This window comes from Ipomoea nil, unplaced genomic scaffold, assembly GCF_001879475.1.
Source record: "Ipomoea nil cultivar Tokyo-kokei standard unplaced genomic scaffold, Asagao_1.1 scaffold0672, whole genome shotgun sequence".
Taxonomy (NCBI): domain Eukaryota; kingdom Viridiplantae; phylum Streptophyta; class Magnoliopsida; order Solanales; family Convolvulaceae; genus Ipomoea; species Ipomoea nil.
In genome coordinates, this window is record NW_017617100.1 from 672785 (window position 1) to 691723 (window position 18939).

The window sequence follows — 18939 nt, forward strand, 5'->3', positions numbered from 1 at the left end:
GGATTTTTAGGAATAAATTAACAAAGAGACTAGGATTAATTCTCTAATTAATCCTTGATTTGAGTTTGGATTTACGGGGTGTCACACATCTTCTTCTGAGTGAACCCCTGTAGCTGTGAAGAAAGCTACAAAGTTTCTAACATTTTCATCAGACGGGTTATCTATTGTTTCATCTTCATCATCACTTAGGGTAGACACAGACATAGATTTATTTCTTTTGAGATAAGTTGCACATTCAGATTGTATATGTCCAAACCCTTCACACTCCCGACATTGAACTGATCGATTCAGAGTTTTAACTGTGTCTGTAGATGTGGTTCTTAATTGCCCTACTCGTCCAGTCTGGGACTGATTGGTCTTCGTGAAAGAGGACGGTCTTTATTTCTGATATGCGGAGTTTCCACCTTTGGACTGAGTCCTGTTAGGCTGTCCTTGACTCCTTCGATTAAAACCTTTCAGTATTTTCTTGAAATTTTTTGTCAATAAGGCTAAAGCTTCATCATCTATATCACCTGTGTCAGATTCTCGATCAGCCTCAGCCACAAAAGCCACTGACTTGCCTTTTCTGTTGAATACAGGGTCGTCATCAGCCAACATGTTCTAGACACTAATGGAATTGTGTATGCAACTGCGATTCTATATCATATATGGAGGGCACGGAATGGAACAGTATGGGATGCCTGCCTACTACCCAGGAAGCTGATTACCGTGGCAACTGCCACCATGCAAGCATGGCAACGTGTGCACGGCACGATGGCCAACCGAGTTACTGCCAGCAACGCCACTGCCGCGACCGGACTGCTCCTTCATCCGCTGCCGGGTCCTACTGTTACGGCCAATATGGCCGGATTAGTTAATTTTATAAACAAAGAGGTTACGTGCACAACTAGGCATACAAATAAATTATTATTTTGGAACAATCTCAACCAAATTAGTCGGATAATTAGTTCAATGATATTGTAAGTTTGACTGAAATAATGCATGAGCTATTTTTGATCTTTTTGATTTAGACTTTTCGTCATAGTAAAAAATAAATTTAATTAAAATAAAGAATAAAGAATATATATATAACACAAATCATTGTAACACTGTACTAAGGAATAAGGACAAAAGAAAGCTCATATGAAAGAAACATTGGTGACCCTTTACCTTAGCTTATCAATCATATCAACAAGAATTTTGTTTAGCATCATCCATCATTATATTAAGCTACTTGACACCATTATCCAAATTCACATTATTGCTAATTGGCCCCTCAATTGTTCTGTATTTCCTCATCCACCCCGCGATCCAGTCCCACAAGTGCAAAATAATGAAAGTTCCAATGCCGCCGATCAACCCGTAGACGATGGAGTAAGTCAACGACATCACGATTAGCGTTATGAACGCCGGAATCGCCTGCCGCATGTCGCCCCACTCGATCTCTGTCACCGCCCGCATCATCAGAACGCCGACGAGTATCAGCGGCGGCCCCACTGCCCACGGCGGGATGGAGGCGAGCAGCGGGGTGAAGAAGAAGGTTAATCCCCATAAGCTCTCCTACATTCTTCTTCTCACAGCCTGTGTTTTCCTGAATTGCAGTCACTTTCATTCGTTATCGTTTGGGTAGATAACGAAGGATCTTCTTGACAACTCTTTCATCTGTAAATGGTTCCCCTAGTACTGATGCTCTGTTCATCAAATCTTAAACTCGACTGTGGAAGTTAGATACAGTTTCTTCTCCACTCATCATGAGAGCTTCGAATTCTGATAAGACCATCTGGAGTTTTGACTGTTTGACGTCACTGGTGCCCTCAAATATAGTTTAAAGGATTTTCCATACACATTTTGCCTCTTTTATTCCTGTAACCAAAGTAAACACTGATTCATGTAGAGATCCTACAATAGAATTCAGTGCTTTATTATCCAGATCAGAGGACGATATTTCATCTTCAGTCCAAGTCTCTATCGGTTTGATCCCAGTGGTTCCATCATCATTCTGAACTGTCGGAGGGCTCCATCCAGTGAGGAATGTACGATAAACTCTAGTGCCTTGAGCTTGAAGGTAAATCTCCATTCGAGCCTTCCAGAAGGAATAGTTGTGACCATCCAATTCCGGTGGTTTCAAATTTGCATCCATCCTGATTCAAACAAATGACCAGCCAGAACTCACAAGCAAAGAGTAGTCCAAATCTCAACAGAAAACCAAGCAAACAGCTTCTTAAAGAAAGAAAAATGCAAAAAGATTTTCCCGTATGGATCAAGTCATTATGTAGACTTAAAAGCTCTGATACCACATGTAATTTTGCATATTCTCTTAATCTTGAATTATTGATTTAGTTTCTTGCAAACTGAATAAGTGACTGACAAACTTAGATTCTCAATGAAGCAGTCATTTAGATAGATAAGCAGATATTACGAAATGCAGAAGACTAAGGCAGAAAGTAAATCAACACATATGTTTGTTTACCCAGTTCGATAGAGTGTGTATCTACATCTGGGTGACGATCACCGATGTGTCCAATCTACTAACTTAGAATCCAATGTACAAAGGTAGAGAAATAGCAATCTCACCCAAGTGCCCCACACAAGGTCAGTACCCAGTCTATAAAGGTTTAGTAGATTGTTGAAGTCAGAGAGCCACGCATTCAGAAATCCAATGAAATCCCTTCAATTGGAGAGCTAACTCTGATGCAGTCCGCTTCAATGACACAGTTCTACGTTGTTCCCACAGCTGAGTGATCTTCGCGTCCAATCGGTTAAGCAGAGTTGATACTTCTCAAGTTCTTCTTCATAATCACCATGAACTTATTATTTTGAGAAGAGGCATGACAACCAGAGATGCAACCCTAACTTCTGAACGAATAAGTATATATATACTTCTTGATTTAGACAATCTCCAAATATATCTCTGGTTGTAAAAGGTAGGACTTTTGTGAAGAAAGAGATCTTGAGATTCGGTCCATACCTCACAAGATGATTCGCTGATATTCTTTCCAAAACCATTGTCTCATAACCGCGTGCTAGCTGCAACACCCCGTGTTACGGCCTTCAATCTCAGATTTATTATTTAATTAATTCCGTTAATAATAATTAAAAAGGATTTAATTTGGTTAGGATTCCCTTTAATAAGTTCTACAAAATTCTACTTTCCAAAACACAAGGTAACTAAAATTCAACAATTCAAGTTTTACGGCTAATCAATCTATACCAAATTCAATCCAAGACTACGAGCTCTACGCCGCGCTCTCAAACTAGCCACAACTCCAAGTCCTGAAAATAAAAGGTTTAAGAAAAGCACGACGAATAGAATTAGCATAAAATGCTAAGTAAGTTCTACTCCGCCCTGTAAAAATACATACATTTATACTTTTCAAAATAGATATACTTTGTAAATAGGTTTTGAAATCATTTCAGTCATATAGTTTAATAATTAAGTCAACATCAAAGGTAAGTAGTAAATCATTTTCCAAGATAATTCTCCCAAAATGAAATAGGCACCAAAGCCATAGCCCACTCCACTCAAAATAGCATTAGATTTCATATTAGTAATAAGGTCCCCAAAATAGTAACATTTATTCTGTCCAAAACAATACAACTACCTTATAAATCACTCATTCATTTCCCAAAATAATGAGTATGGAGGATTTAGAAATATCACTTCTTAATATAATAATTCTCAATATGAGTTTCATTTCAAATCAAAATTTTCCAAGGCATAGTATACATATACAAGCATATGTGGAGGAATTCACAATAGCATAATAGTATATCTCTTCAAGTCATCATATCAAGGTATAGATTTCTCTCAAGTCATTCTCAAAAACATATATGTCAATAATAATATATAGGAAAGAATTCAAATCATATTTCTCAAATCACTTTTCCAAGTACCACATGTCCATATACTCTCATATATATAAGATGAAAGGGACGAAGGGTCTTAGATTAACTAAGCCCTAGTGACACGGTAATCCACTCTACCGGCCACTCCACAAGTTTGTCCCTTTCGTGGGATAAAGGACTAAAACCTTAAGTGTGTACACCCCCTAATGGGCTTCCCCCACCCAAAAGAGTAGTAACTAGTCCAAGTAGCCCAGGATGTTTTCTACTAGGCTACTCCATATATAATAGGTATCCAGGATGTTTTCTAGCAAATACAATCTCATCAAAATAGGGCCAGAGCCCACATAGGACCGAAGTCCACCATTCCACAACCATCCATCATATCCCCATATCCTCCAAAAATAGATACATTTTTATATATCCTCCAAAAAGAATATAATAGTATGCGAAATAATACATTTTCTCTAATTTACACATTTCCTCCAAATAGATAGTCCTACAAAAATAAATATAACTCCATATACTCCAATATAAAGATAGTTTCACTCATTTCAACATACTTAGGTTTTCAACCACAATTTCTCAAAGTATGAGTTTCATCGAACTCTATAGCAATATAAATATTTATCACAACATTATAAGTTTTTCAATACTCAAATCAATCCCAATTATAATAGGTTTTCAACACGTAAAACATTTAGGCACACCATAGATTATACACCTTTCAAAAATATAATTTGAACCCATATAGATCACAAGTCAGCCCCAAAATAACCATATTTTGCTATTTATCACATTTTGAAACTAGAACACATTTTCAAAATAATTTAAGTACACAACTCAAATAAGTAGCACATTTAATAGGGCAAAGTAATTTAAACGGACATAGAAATTTACCTCAAGCTAAGCTCCAAAAGTCAACACCCAATCTAGACTCAACTCCTAAGCTAGCCCTTTCAACAGAGAACCTGTTAATAATAATAATATTCAACTGTATCTTATTCTCTCATTCTTCACTTCACTTAGTCTTAACTTAATCCTTAACTCCATTATGACTCAACCGTTTCCAAAATCATTATTTAGCCCATTTACACTTCATTTATCCTTCCAAAAATAATAATAACTATTGAGGCCAAAATGTTAGATAGGGGTTTTGAACCCTCACCATCCTCATACGGTATGAGGATGGTGAGGGTTCAAAACCCCTATCTAACATTTTGGCCTCAATAGTTATTATTATTTTTGAGCGGGGGCGAAGTTTAAATGAAAGTTAGCAATATCAATTACGAAATATCAAACAATCATAATAAGGTTAAAATACAAAATATATTATAAATTACAATAGAAATTTTTTGATAGATTAAACGATAGTTAGAATCAGAGCAAAAAAGTATACTTGAGTGAGGTAAAAATGTAAAATAATTTGAATAAAATGAAGCATAATATAAAGGGAAAATGACACTTTTTCCCCCTGTGTTATATGCTTATAGCACTTTTTCCCCCTGAGTTATTCATGCATTCACATTTGCCACCTCAATTATTATAGAAGTGGCGGTTTTTTCCCCTGATAATATTAAATGGACATTTCTACCCTTAAAACAAATATTTTATTTATTTCTCTTCTTCACCAAATTATTGCTTATACGTAGGGATGACCACGGTTCGGTTCGAACTGAACCAAACACTATAGCAATCAAATTAAAAAATTTCGGTTATGATTCATAACATAACCCAATATTTGGGTTTCCGTTTATTAAAATCGTGAACTGGAAAAAAATAGATCCTGAACCGTGAACCGAAGGTTCAAATCGGAACAACTACTAGCAATAGCTTAAATTAGAATTATAATATTTGCAAATAGTGTATGTTCTTTTCCGCATTTATATTGAGTCTCACATATAAGTATATATAATCGCGATTTAAGTTTTATTTTGAACCGTCGGTTCACGATTTTGGATCCAATTTGAACGGTTGGTTCAAACTTTCTTTTAAAATTTTATTTTTTATTTTTAAAATATTCTAAATTTAACACTTAATGTATTTTATTTTTCAAATCGTGGTTATAATTTGTTGGAGAAGAAAAATAAATGAAATATTTATTTTAAGGGTAAATATGTCCATTTAATATATCAGGGGGAAAAACTGCCACTTAAATAATTTAGGAGGAAAAAGTGCTATAAGTATATAACAAAGGGGGAAAAAGTGTCATTTTCCCTAATATAAACTTGTATACTACATTAATTAAATGATTCATAAAAAGTAGACTAAAAGAGCATTTAATTTGTTAATTAAATGATTCATAAAAGTAGGCTAAAAAATATTTATCTTGAGAAGGAATGAAAGATATAAAATAAATAAGTGAAGATGGAAAAGTGTTTTTAATGAGATTCGAACCTATAACTATACACTTTTTTAAAAATTAAATTTAAAGCTCAAACAACTAAGCTACACTAACTATTAATAAATCAAACATAAATATAAATTTTATATAATATTTAATGCTATATATGTCAATATATACATACATATATATAAAGGGGTGAGGTGGGGGAGTGGGGGCAGCTGCCCCCACTGCCCCCATACTGCCTCCGTCTATGCTCATACCACACCACCATTCTAACTATTTCACCATTTTAATTATTGTTAACACTTTAACCACAACATTAGTGTTAATCTACATTAACCTTTATTAACAAAACATAATTCTTTTCTCCTCCCTCTAGTATTTTTGTTATACAGATTCACGCCATCATCATCATCAACGATACCCATAACATTATCAATATCTACTCATAGCTTCATCATCAGGATATAATCCAATCATCAACATATCATTCTTAATCACATTATTGGCATAACCATCATTAAACTTCATAATCACCACACTTAGCTTAATCAAGGTTATTACCTTAATGGTCTTATTAATCCATTGTTAATCCATTCCCATTTCCGTAGCTTCTCTGTTTTTTTGTCCAAACTAGCAACATCTTGCCAAATCCAGTGTATTCTTCTTCATTGTAGCATTCTGGCATTCGTAATCTTTATCTTCAACCAACAACACAAATATATATAAGCCTCTTCATCAACTTAACATCCTCAGTAATAGACTCCAAACAACATATCTTACCCATACTCCAGCCGAGAAGGCCTAATCTCGCCGGAGCTAATCTGTTCGCCGGAAACAGAGGAAGGGAAACGCTGGAGCTGCCATGGTTGCTGCCGCCAAGCTCAGGAAAACGCCGGGAAACTCGAGCTCACCGGAGAAAAGGGAGGCCTCGCTGGACTGATCTGCTCGCCGGAAAAACCGAGGAGAGGGAGGGAGGAAATGGCGGTGGTTCATGGTGGCCGGTGCTCCATCGTTGATCTGCTACTGCGGTCGGACGAGAGAGAGAGAGAGGAACGGGAGGGGGAGGGAAGATGAAGGTCCATGGACCTTGTCTCGTCGTCGAGCACTGTTGAAGCCGAGAGAAGGGAGAGACGAGAGGCAGAGATTCGTTTCCTCACGTACCACATACAAACATAAATAGAATAGGGTTTCCAAATAGGGACCATGGGCTAGATTTTTGAAATTGGGTCAAACATTGGGCTAGACACTTTAACTTCAATAAATCTTTGTTGGGCTAGAAATTCATTTGGGCAAGAACAAATGCACTTGGGCTCAAACAAAATCATTTAGGGTAGAAAACTGGTAAGAATAGATACGAATTCGTCTTGAATAGACTGTTGGCTCAAAATTTTAGGGAATAAATCATCGTAGAAATAAAATAATTTGTTTCGATACTTTATAAAATAGGAATTTAGGAAATTATTTTGGGTTGTTACAGATTATGAGGGAACCTTGATAATTGTGTGTTGATCTTTATATTCTTGATGTTCTTGTTTTAAAGATAAAGTTATGATTTTGTGATTTAAATGTGATTAGAACACTAGGTTAAATCATGGATTTCGTATTGTGATATTCTTGGTATATTTGGGTGGGATTTTGTATGTTCGGGTATTGAGTCTTGTTTATGTTTAGAAGTCATGTTAGGATGTATTTAACGTGATTCTTGGTTTTAATCCATTGCTTGATTACGTGGTGTTGTCGTTTGCGTTTAAATGTGTCTGGACATGATTTCGGGTTCCACGAAAGATCCCGGGACTAAAATATTACAAAAGAGTCAGTGGGGGTAGGTGGGGGCAGGGGAACCCGCTGCCCCAAATAGGGCCGCCGGCAGCAGGTAGCCAGCGGGCAGGCGACTGCCCGCCGGGCACCCGCTGCCCAGTATGGCGCCACCGGCAGGCAGTCGGCGGGTGGTCCACCCGCTGGTTTTTCCTAGTGTGGATGGTGGTTTTCCCCGTTTGATGTTTCCCCGTTCCCCATGGTGTCCCAACGGACCCCGTTTGTCGTGCCTGAGTCTAGTTTGATGTTTCGGGTACCATTCGTAGGATAAAAGAGTCTTGTGTATTGCATGCTAGTTGAATTGGTATCCCATTAGCCTAGGTGAAAGATGTATGAACCCCTTAGGAATATTCCTAGTATGTGGATGACCACGCATAAGTTTTATTTATACGTTTTCCCCCTTCCCAATATGTTAATGTGGGTTACATGTGCTTGCTATGTGTTATGTGTGCATGATACCCCAATTTGGTTGCGATCAAATTAGCTATACGGGCAGTTGGATGGGTTGAGAACCATCGGATGTTAACCAGGCCGTTTGGTTATCGGATGTTAACCAGGCCGTTTGGTTGCGATCAAATTGGCTATACGGGCAGTTGGATGGGTTGCGATCAAATTGGCTATACGGGCAGTCAGGTATATAAATATTATATAGGGTTGCGGTCCATCGTTTGGTTGCGATCAAACGTTATAAATGAGCTGCGGTTCATAATCTGGTTGCAATCAGAAATACACTTTTGGGCTGCGGTCCACCGTTTGGTTGCGATCAAACGTTATGATGAGCTGCGGTTCATCGGTTGGTTGCGATCAACCCATTCATGCTGCGGTACGAGGCAGGGTGCTTCGGGGCCGTGTTAGCGCTATATGCGCTGACACTCATGTATGGGCATGCGATTGGTCCTACGACACCACCAAAGTGTGCTTATGTGTTGAGATAATGATTGAATACTGATATGTTGATGTGAGACCTTAGGGTGTATGCTAGTATCTTTATATTCGTGATCATGACTATTAAATGTGCTTAACCTTATTTGTTGAGTCTATCCTCGGTTTTAAAATAGAGTCTCCTAAGTATATATATCTTCCGGCTTCAAAATGATTTTCCTATATATATATATATATATATATATATATATATATATATATATATATATATATATATATATATACACCTATATTGTATTTTAACGCGTTGGAGTGGATTACCAGCATTATTCGTTAAACAGATATATTTGGCTTTCAGGCACAGATGAGTAGCTCTGGAGCGCGCTAGTCGGACCCGTGGACCTAGTTAGATTAGTTCTATTATCGGCCTGCGTGCCTTGAGGTTGTACTATATACTGATTGAGGATTTCTTATGTTTAGATAGTTTAGCCTGTGCATCTGAGTTCTCCAGCTCATATGTGGCATAACACCACCCCGACAATTATGTTTAGTTTATGCTCTATTTGGGAATTAATAAGAGATTACCTTTATTATATAAGTTTTAAAAGTTTCTAAAATCTGGGGTGTTACACTAGCTTTTAGAAACTTTTCTTGTCAGTCCTTCGGTGGCTCGATTTAGAGGGGCGTCTATTGACTTTACTGATCAATCAGTCTTCTTCAATATGGACTTGTTGTTGAAAATCCCCGAAGGGATTATTTGTGGTACAGGAGTGTACCCGCGGGCGGAACGGCGAGCAGAGCTCCACCCGCCGCCCCACCCATGGGGTACACAACTCGTGGGCCTTGGTACCCGCGGGGTACACCTTGGTGGTCGATCGGGGATTTGTTCCCCGTGATTCTTTTGACTCGGTAATTGATGTTTTGAACTCCCGATGTTGTTTTATTGGGCTATTGAGTGTCTTCTTGATGTTTCGTATGTCTAAAATGGTATGTTAGGAATCCATGTAGGATTTGGTGTCTTGAATCGTGCTAAGTGTTAAACTTTGTGATTCGTTGGACCATGATGAGTCTTGTATGTTCTACGGAAATATGTTTGGTTTACCCGTTTGATGAGCATGCTAGTTTGATGTTGAAATGCTAGTGTGTGTGATTTGTTCTTCCTATTGAAGTTGGAAACTTGTGTTAACCATCGTTGGTGTCAGATTGTAATCCTTCCTTGTTGAGTATGGTTTCATATCTTTGTTGTGATCCATTGACTGATGCCTGTGATGGAAACATGTGTTTTAGCTGTACCCTGATTGCACGGTTAAGGGTATGGGACCTTAATCACCAAGGTACAGATGTGGTCCTCGTGGTGTCCATGAATGAAATTGGTGGTGTAATCTGAGCAATTGGCTCACTTGTTGGAGATTGTGTGAATGAAATGAATGGTACCTCGTGTACTCATATGTCGGAGACTTTGTTGGAGATTGTTGGAGTGGGGACGACGGTCCTCGGAGGCATAAGGTTGGACTCTGAAGTACAGGGGTTCTGGAGGTAATAGTTAGAACTGTAATAAGGCCGGGAGTAGCCATAAGGTTGGAACAGAGCATAAGATTGGAACTTGTGTCATGAAGTGTCACTGTGGCTTGTAGTTGCCAATGATTGAATGTCTATTCTTTGTTAATGAGCATGTCGAGTGGTATTCTACTTTGTGATCAGTAGAATACGCCTCGAGTTGTATTTGGTTATTGTTGTTGTCCTTGTCTTGTCATTGTTTTAGGATGTTGATTTCTCTTGTTCCCTTGAGAGTGAAATAGAGTTTTTGTAGTCGACTTCTCTCTATGGCTTTTGAACTGATATATACTGTATTCCGTTTCGAAAATGGTTTGTTTTATACTATCTATATATGCTACTTAACGCGTATTGATGGGTTACCAGCAATATTCGCTGACCGGGCGTCGTCCCCTTTCTTTATGATTGCTTTACAGGTCTTGAGTAGCTTTTGGCGAGTGCGTTAGCTGTTGATTGTAGTGTAGCTCCCTTGGACTGTGTAGATAGTGTTTTGGGCCTGTGTGCCATGGTTGTATGGACATGACTTAATACGTTTGCGTAGATTTTAGCCTGTGCACCTTTAGATATGTGTGGCATGACATTCCCCGTATTTTGTCTTTTACTTCCACGTTAACCTAATCTTAATGAGTAAACTTATCTGTTTACTAAGCTTTAAATGTTTTTAAAATGTCGTGAAAATCGGGGGTGTTACAGTTGGTATCAGTGCCTAGGTTTGAGCCTAGGATGTTAGAGTCTGGACTTTTAAGAAGTTAAGTGTGGTTTGGGACCCTAAGGTGACCTTAGGTATCTAAGTGTTTAAGACTTAGGACTTCTTAGTACGCATGGTGAGCTGTGTGTTGTTTATCGTTTGTCCTGTTTGCCTTATTGTTTCTGCTTATCTTAGTGTTCTGTTAGTTAGCGCCAGGTAAGCGTGCGTTGTTGTTTGTGCCTACTGTAACCGTGTTGTTGTTGTAGAAGCTTTGTCATGGCACCGCCTCGTCAACGCGCTCGTACACCGGAGACACCAACCAACGAGCAGCTAGCTCAGAACCTGCAACACCTCACGCAGACCATGCAAACCTTGAGTGAAGCTCTTCTGAACAACAATCATCCTGCTCCGCTGCCACAGCCAGCCGGACACGGTCTCAGCTTCGTTGTCTTGGGTTTGATTGCGATCTTTGCTTGACAGTCGAGTCGCTCTTTTCGAACTTTCACTGGCGCAATTCATTCGAGATGTTGGACGCCTTGTATCGGGCCATAGACCGCCGATGTTTGCCGGAGAGGAGGACCCTGTCGTGCTCGAGGAATGGATTCGAACCTTCGACAAGATCTTCTCTGTTGTAGGGTGCCCTGAAGAGCGCAGAGTGGAGTTGGCATCTTTTTACTTCAGTTATGAAGCTGATCTGTGGTGGGTGTACGAGGGACCTGCATGCCAAGAGAAGGCCGACTTCGACTGGACAGTTTTAAAGGACCGGATGAGAGAGCGGTTCTACCCGGCACATGTTCGAGCTGCTATGTATGAGGAATTTCTACACCTCCAGCAGGGTTCATCGTCTGTGGTGGAGTACCACAAGCGATTCTTGGAGCTCGCTCGTTTCGCTAGGATGTTTGTCTCCACCGAGCTCGCGAAGGTTGAGAAGTTCGTGGCAGGACTCAACTACGAGGCTCGTAAGGCGTTAACCATGAGCAAGCCGAGGACCTTGAAGGAGGCTTACCTGAGTGCTGCTGACTTATACCGGGTACAACAGTTACAGCAGGGATCGTTTGAGCTTGCTAGGAAGAGGAATGAAAGCGGTGGATCTTCCAACTTCAAGAAGCCAAGATAGGACTTCCGAGCCAAGATCGCACCTTCCCCACCTCAAGGATCAAACCGAGTAGGGTCCGGTATTCAAGCTAAGACGTTGGCATGCAGGAAGTGTGGAAAGGAGAATGTGGGAAAGGATTGCCATGGTTTTGCCCTCTGATGTTTCAAGTGCGGGGAGAGAGGACATAAGGCTGCCGTTTGCCCTCTTCAAGCTAACCAAAGAGCTTTGCCACCTAGTTCAGGATCCGGTGGAGCTTCGGGAGGGAGTTCAAGCCGAGGTGCAACTGGAGCTAGACCTTCGGGTCGGGTGTTTGTGATGAGTCGATCCCAGGCTGAGTCGGAGGGGCTGGTTGAAGAAGAGACGACAGGTAACCCTTTTCTAAGCCTATCTTTACTTTGAGAGTGTGCCTTTCCCTGTTGCCTTTTTCCTTGGTATGTGATCCTTTTTGGCTTTTTAAGTGAGTTTCTTTTGTGAGTTGATTGTTTATTTCTGAGTGGATCGTGCTTGTGTTAATTCCGTGGTCTTGCTTGTACTCTTTCAACTCGACCATTTTCTTTTGGGTCATCTAAGTTTAATTAAGTACCCTTCAAATTTATAGTAGACAAAATCCTAAAAATCCCTTTCTTTTGTAGCCTAAAAAGACCAAGAAAGCTTTAATTATAGCCACCTAGTTTCAAACTCGAGTGTGTAAGTTACCAATCCAACCTTTAAACCACTTGAACCAATTATGTTTCTTAGACCTTATCCCATCTAAATTCCATTTAATCTATTTGTTTCACTTTACCCAAAAGTCCCCAAATTAAAAACTTCTTTCTCCGAATTTTCCCCAAAATTCCCCAAACCCTCCATTGTTCTCTTCTACCCGTGAGATACCCGAAACACCACCCCCTACCCGTAGACAACCCAACCCGTCGGCACATGTTCCCGTCGCAGCCGGAGTCACGCCGTCCTGCCGCCGACGCCATCGCCACCGAAGCCGACCGCCGCCGCCGCCGAGAGATAGGGAGGAAGAGTGAGAGAAAAAGAAGAAAAGAAATAAGAGGAGAAGAAAGTTTTGGGTTCCCCTTTGAGTTTTTGGGTCATCTCAGAATCATGTCCAGAAGGACTAGCTTGACGAAAAGAGTGGAATGGGTTGATGCCCACTACCTCGTGTTGGAAGGTAAACCCTTTGATCCTGATTCTTTTTTCAAGTTCCTTGTTAGAGATGTTGAATTATCAGGGTCTGTTGGATGGATTTCTCGCCATCAGGGTTGAGACTTACCCGAGTTTGGTTAAGGAATTCTAGCGTCATATGGTTGTGACTAAGGATGGTGGAAAGTTGGAGGTTACCTCTAAGGTGAGAGGTGTAAAAATTGTTCTGTCTGAGAAGAGGCTGGCTCAACTTTTGAGTCTAACCACTACGGGAGTCTCACAGTATAGTGGTAACTCCTGGATTGGAACGGATAACATGGGTTACCGAGACTACTTGAGTTATCTCTTGGGTCGGACTAGTGGTTTTACCCAGGCCACGAGGCCGGAAAGGAAATAGTTAACTGCTGAACAAAGGATATTGGTTATGCTTGTTTCTGAGTATTTGCTGCCAAATAATAACAAGAGTCGTCTGTTGGGAAAGTTAGAATGCACGTTTGCCTTATGCTTGAAGAATATGCTGAAGTTCAACCTGTCTGCTTTAATGTTGCATCATATGGTCTTTTGCCGAGATCATAACCGTAAGAGCCTGCCATATGGCATGGTTTTGAGCTGGATTTTTGTCAAGAAAGGAGTAAGTTTTGACGGATGTGTACCCAAGCCAGTGGGTAAAATGGTGTTGGATGCCACAAACCTGCGGAGTTGCAACCTGTTTCAGATTGAAGACGGGGAGTACATCACGCTTGAGGAAGTTGCCAGAAAACCCCCGCTGAGAGGAGTGTGTTAGTTGCAGAGTTAGAGATCCCTGTTGGGAAGTTGAACCTCGCAGTTCAGAGCTTAGGAGGAGATGCCGGGAATGATGATGATGAGGATCAAGAGGAAGAAGCCGAGGAAAGCAACTCTGAGGATGAAGAGAATCTAAGAAGGAAGGAAGCTAGAACCAAGAGGGAACATGACGCCATGACACACGAGGAGCGTGTGGTCACCCTTCTACGCCAGCAGAACAGAATGATAGAGGAAGGTTTTGCTTACATGAATACGCAGTTCGTCGCGGTCAACCAGAGGTTGGATTAGCTTGAGGCCGGTTCTAGCCGAGGAAGAGTTGATGAAGATTCAGACGAAGACGCCGAGGAGTCGGAGAGCGAGTCTTTCTAGTTCATAGTGGTGGTAATCTCGTCTTCTTTCCAAGTTTGGGGTTATCGTTTTGTTGTTGCCGCTTGTTAGTTGCTTTGTTGTTTGCCTTGTGTTATCCTTCTTGCTTGTTAGTTGTGTTGTGTAGTTAGTTTTGTGGGTTGTTTTGCTAGAATCTAGTTGTTTAGAACTCTAGTGTTGTTTAGAAGGTCTTTGGTTGTTGCGTTGGCTATAGTGTTTGTTTGCTCAAGGAATTTCTTTGATGATTTCTTAAAACCTTGCAATGTCATGACTTCTTGATAATTTTGCATCTTTTTGAATTCTTGAAGTTTGGTCAAAAGACGATCTTGCTTCTCTTGTCACATTGTTGTTTCATTTTGCCGTTTTGTTTGGATTCGTCGTACCCAAGCTTCGGGGACGAAGCTTCGTTTAAGGGGGAGAGGATGTGACACCCTGTAAATCCAAAATCTATTTAAGGATTAATTAGATAATTAATCCTAGTTTATTTGGTAATTTATTCCTAAAATCCTGAAAATTCAATAGTCGGAGGACTAGAAATTGACTAGCCAATACAAGTCAAAGAATTGTACTCTATGCCTTATGAGTTGTTCCTTTGCCTCCTTATTCTTCCAACTTAAGTAAGGGCAAAGAAGTCTTTTTACCTTATGTTTGTGCCCCAAGCTAACCTAGCATTCATCCTCTCATTTCATTCACTAACACCCTAAACACAAAAGCTCCACCTTCTCTCTAGAAATTGATAGCTTCTTCTTCAAGACAAATTTTGGGTGTCTTAAATCCTTCAAGTTGGTCTCCAAGATTCAAAATCCTTGATCTCTTGGTGTTTTTAGTATCTTTTTAGGTGTCTTTTTCTAAATATGGAATCTTTGTGTCTTTTGGTGTGTTTATGAAGTTGAAGTTGAAGGAGAGCTTTAAGAGAATCCTTTAAGGGTGTGAAAAGTGAAGTGTTAGGCTACAAGAGGTAACTCATGCTTTACAAAATCTATTTTCTTACCTATATGATGATTTCTTGACTTCTACTTGTGATTTTGCTATGAAATGTGAGTTTTGATGCATTGTCTTATGGTAATGCATATCTAGAGCTTGGTATTAGGGTTCTTGTATGCCATTACTTGGCTATTTCTTGGGTTCAAGTCATATTGTTATATTTTGTGAGATTTTGGGTGTTTTGGACTTGAATTTGGACTTGTTGTTGAAAATCCCCGAAGGGATTATTTGTGGTATAGGAGTGTACCCACGGGCGGAACGGCGGGCAGAGCTCCACCCGCGGGATACATAGCTCGTGGGCCTTGGTACCCGCGGGTGGAACCACGGGTGGAGCTCCCCCCGTGGCCCCACCCGCGGGGTACACCTTGGTGGTCGGTCGGGGATTTGTTCCCCGTGATTCTTTTGACTCGGTAATTGATGTTTTGACCTCCCGATGTTGTTTTATTGGGCTATTGAGTGTCTTCTTGACGTTTCGTATGTCTAGAACGGTATGTTAGGAATCCATGTAGGATTTGGTGTCTTGAATTGTGCTAAGTGTTCAACTTTGTGATTCATTGGACCATGATGAGTCTTGTATGTTCTACAGAAATATGTTTGGTTTACCCGTTTGATAAACATGCTAGTTTGATGTTGAAATGCTAGTGTGTGTGGTTTGTTCTTCCTATTGAAGTTGGCAACTTGTGTTGACCATCGTTGGTGTCGGATTGTAATCCTTCCTTGTTGAGTATGGTTTCATATCTTTGTTGTGATCCATTGATTGATGCCTGTGATAAAAACGTGTGTTTTGGCTGTACCTGATTGCACGGTTAAGGGTATGGGACCTTAATCACCAAGGTACAAATGTGGTCCTCGTTGTGGTCATGAATGAAATTGGTGGTATAATCTGAGCAATTGGCTCACTTTTTGGACATTGTGTGAATGAAATGAATGGTACCTCGTGTACTCATATGTCGGAGATTTTGTTGGAGATTGTTGGAGTGGGGACGACGGTCCTCGGAGGCATAAGGTTGGACTCTGAAGTACAGGGGTTCTGGAGGTAATGGTTGGAACTGTAATAAGGCCCGGGGTAGCCATAAGGTCGGAACAGGGCATAAGGTTGGAACTTGTGACATGATGTGTCAGTAGCATGTAGTTGCCAATGATTGAATGTCTATTCTTTGTTAATGAGCATGTCGAGTGGTATTCGACTTTGTGATCAGTAGAATACGCCTCGAGTTGTATTTGGTTATTGTTGTTGTCCTTGTCTTGTCGTTGCTTTGGGATGTTGACTTCCCTTGTTCCTTTGAGAGTGAAATAGAGTCTTTGCAGTCGACTTCTCTCTATGGCTTTTGAACTGATATATACTGTATTCCGTTTCGAAAATGGTTTGTTTTATACTATCTATATATGCTACTTAACGCGTATTGATGGGTTACCAGCAATATTCGCTGACCGGGCGTCGTCCCCTTTCTTTATGATTGCTTTACAGGTCTTGAGTAGCTTATGGCGAGTGCGCTAGTTAATTAGGAATAAATCAACTTAATTATGCGATTTTTTTCTATAAATTTATCTAAATATGTAAACGATTAGAGATTATATTAATCATACAAAATTTAAATTTAAATTTTATATGTTATGAAAATAGATACTTGACCAAATATATAAAAGTCAAACTATATTATTATATTGTACATTTTAACATCTTTTCATTTTTTTTTCTATTTTAAATTTTATATTCATAATAACAAAAAAAAATTTGTGCAACACGGGAAAAACACTATAATTTTAAAAATACAATTTGATAAATATTATAAATTAATTAGTAGAATATCATTTATGTTTATAATAATTAAAGAGAAATGTTAGTGTTTTATTTCTTTAAGAAAAACTCCAACATATAATTGGCAATATTTGTAACACCCCCGATTTTCACGATATTTTAAAAACATTTAAAGCTTAGTAACGAGATAAGTCTACTCATTAAGATTAGGTTAACGCGGAAGCAAAAGACAAAATACGGGGAATGGCATGCCACACCTATACATCTATAGGTGCAGAGGCTAAAATCTAAGCAAATGTACTAAGTCATGTCCATACAACCATGGCACACAGGCCCAAAACACTATCTACACATGCCTAAATTGTCTATTATGACTTATTAAGATTGTTTCTAAGTGTAATTTTGCATATTCTCAGTAGACGAATATAGATTTAGTTTCTAGCAATTGAAATACCGGACTGACTGACTCAGATACTCAATTAACCAGTCATCCAGATAGAGGCATATAAATATAAAACAGAAGACTAAGGCAGAAAGTAAATCAACGCATATGTTTGTTTACCCAGTTCGATACAGTGTGTATCTACATCTGGGGGACAATCACCAAGGCGTCCAATCCACTAAATCATAATCCAATGTACAAAGGTAGAGAAACAGCAATCTCACCCAAGTGCCTCACACAAGGTCAATACCCAGTCTACAAAGGTTTAGTGGTTTGTTGAAGTCGGAGATCCATGCATGTAGAAGTCCAATGAAATCCCTTCAATTGGAGAGCTAACTCTGATGCAGTCCGCTTCACTGACGCAGTCCCACGTTGTTCCCACAACTGAGTGATCTTCGCGTCCTATCGTTTAAGCAACGTTGATACTTCTCAAGTTCTTCTTCATAATCACTAAGAACTCGTAATCTTGAGAAGAGGCATGATAACCAGAGATGTGTATTGTTTAGTAAAGAGTGTTGCGGCTTCAATCAATGTAACCCTAATTTTTGAACGAATAAGGATATATATGCTCCTTTGGATTTAGACACTCTCCAAATATATCTCTGATTGTAGATGGTAGGACTTTTTGTGAAGAAAGAGATCTTTAAGATTCGGTCCATACCTTTCACGCTGATCCGCTGATATTCTTTCCAAAACTGTTGTCTCATAATCGCGTCCCAGCTTTTTAGAATAAACAGACACCAAGATAAACCCTATCTTAACTTGCCATAATAATATTGTCAATTATATGTTGGGATTTTACACAAATAAAACACTAACAAACTCACAGATGCTTCATCTGATCTTTCAGGGTTATCATCAATAACCACATTCACTGATTCCATGACTGATTGAGTCCTTTTGTTGTAAACCCTATAAGCTCGACTGTTTGGTGAGTATCCAAGAAATATTCCCTCATCACTCTTGGGCTCGAACTTTCCTCTTTGTTCTCAGTCAATTAGAACATAACATTTGGTTCCAAACACATGAAAGTACTTCAAGTTTGGCTTCTTTCCCTTCCATATTTCATATGGCGTCTGAGACGTACCTGGTCTGAGATAGACCCTATTGACTGTATGACAGACAGTATGCACTGCTTCTGCCCAGAAACGTTGTGGCAGATGTGAGGCATGTAGCATAACTCTTGCCATTTCCTGTAGGGTTCGATTCTTCCTTTCCACAACCCCATTCTGTTGTGTTGTTCGTGGAGCGGAGAATTCATGAGCTA

General features: G+C 39.7%; 2 long non-coding RNA genes across 2 annotated transcripts; one reads left to right on the top strand and one right to left on the bottom strand.

Moving 5' to 3' along the window:
* Window positions 1–1124: 1124 nt before the first annotated feature.
* On the bottom strand, window positions 1125–7314 carry LOC109174896. Its single transcript, XR_002053194.1, has 5 exons — window positions 6953–7314; window positions 6734–6870; window positions 4723–4793; window positions 2948–3252; window positions 1125–2835 (listed from the first exon to the last, which is right to left on the bottom strand). It is a non-coding gene; the product is annotated as an uncharacterized LOC109174896 (long non-coding RNA).
* Window positions 3238–17911, top strand: LOC109174897. The gene is made up of 3 exons (XR_002053195.1): window positions 3238–3395; window positions 15043–15052; window positions 17902–17911. It is a non-coding gene; the product is annotated as an uncharacterized LOC109174897 (long non-coding RNA).
* The last annotated feature ends 1028 nt before the right edge of the window (window positions 17912–18939 follow it).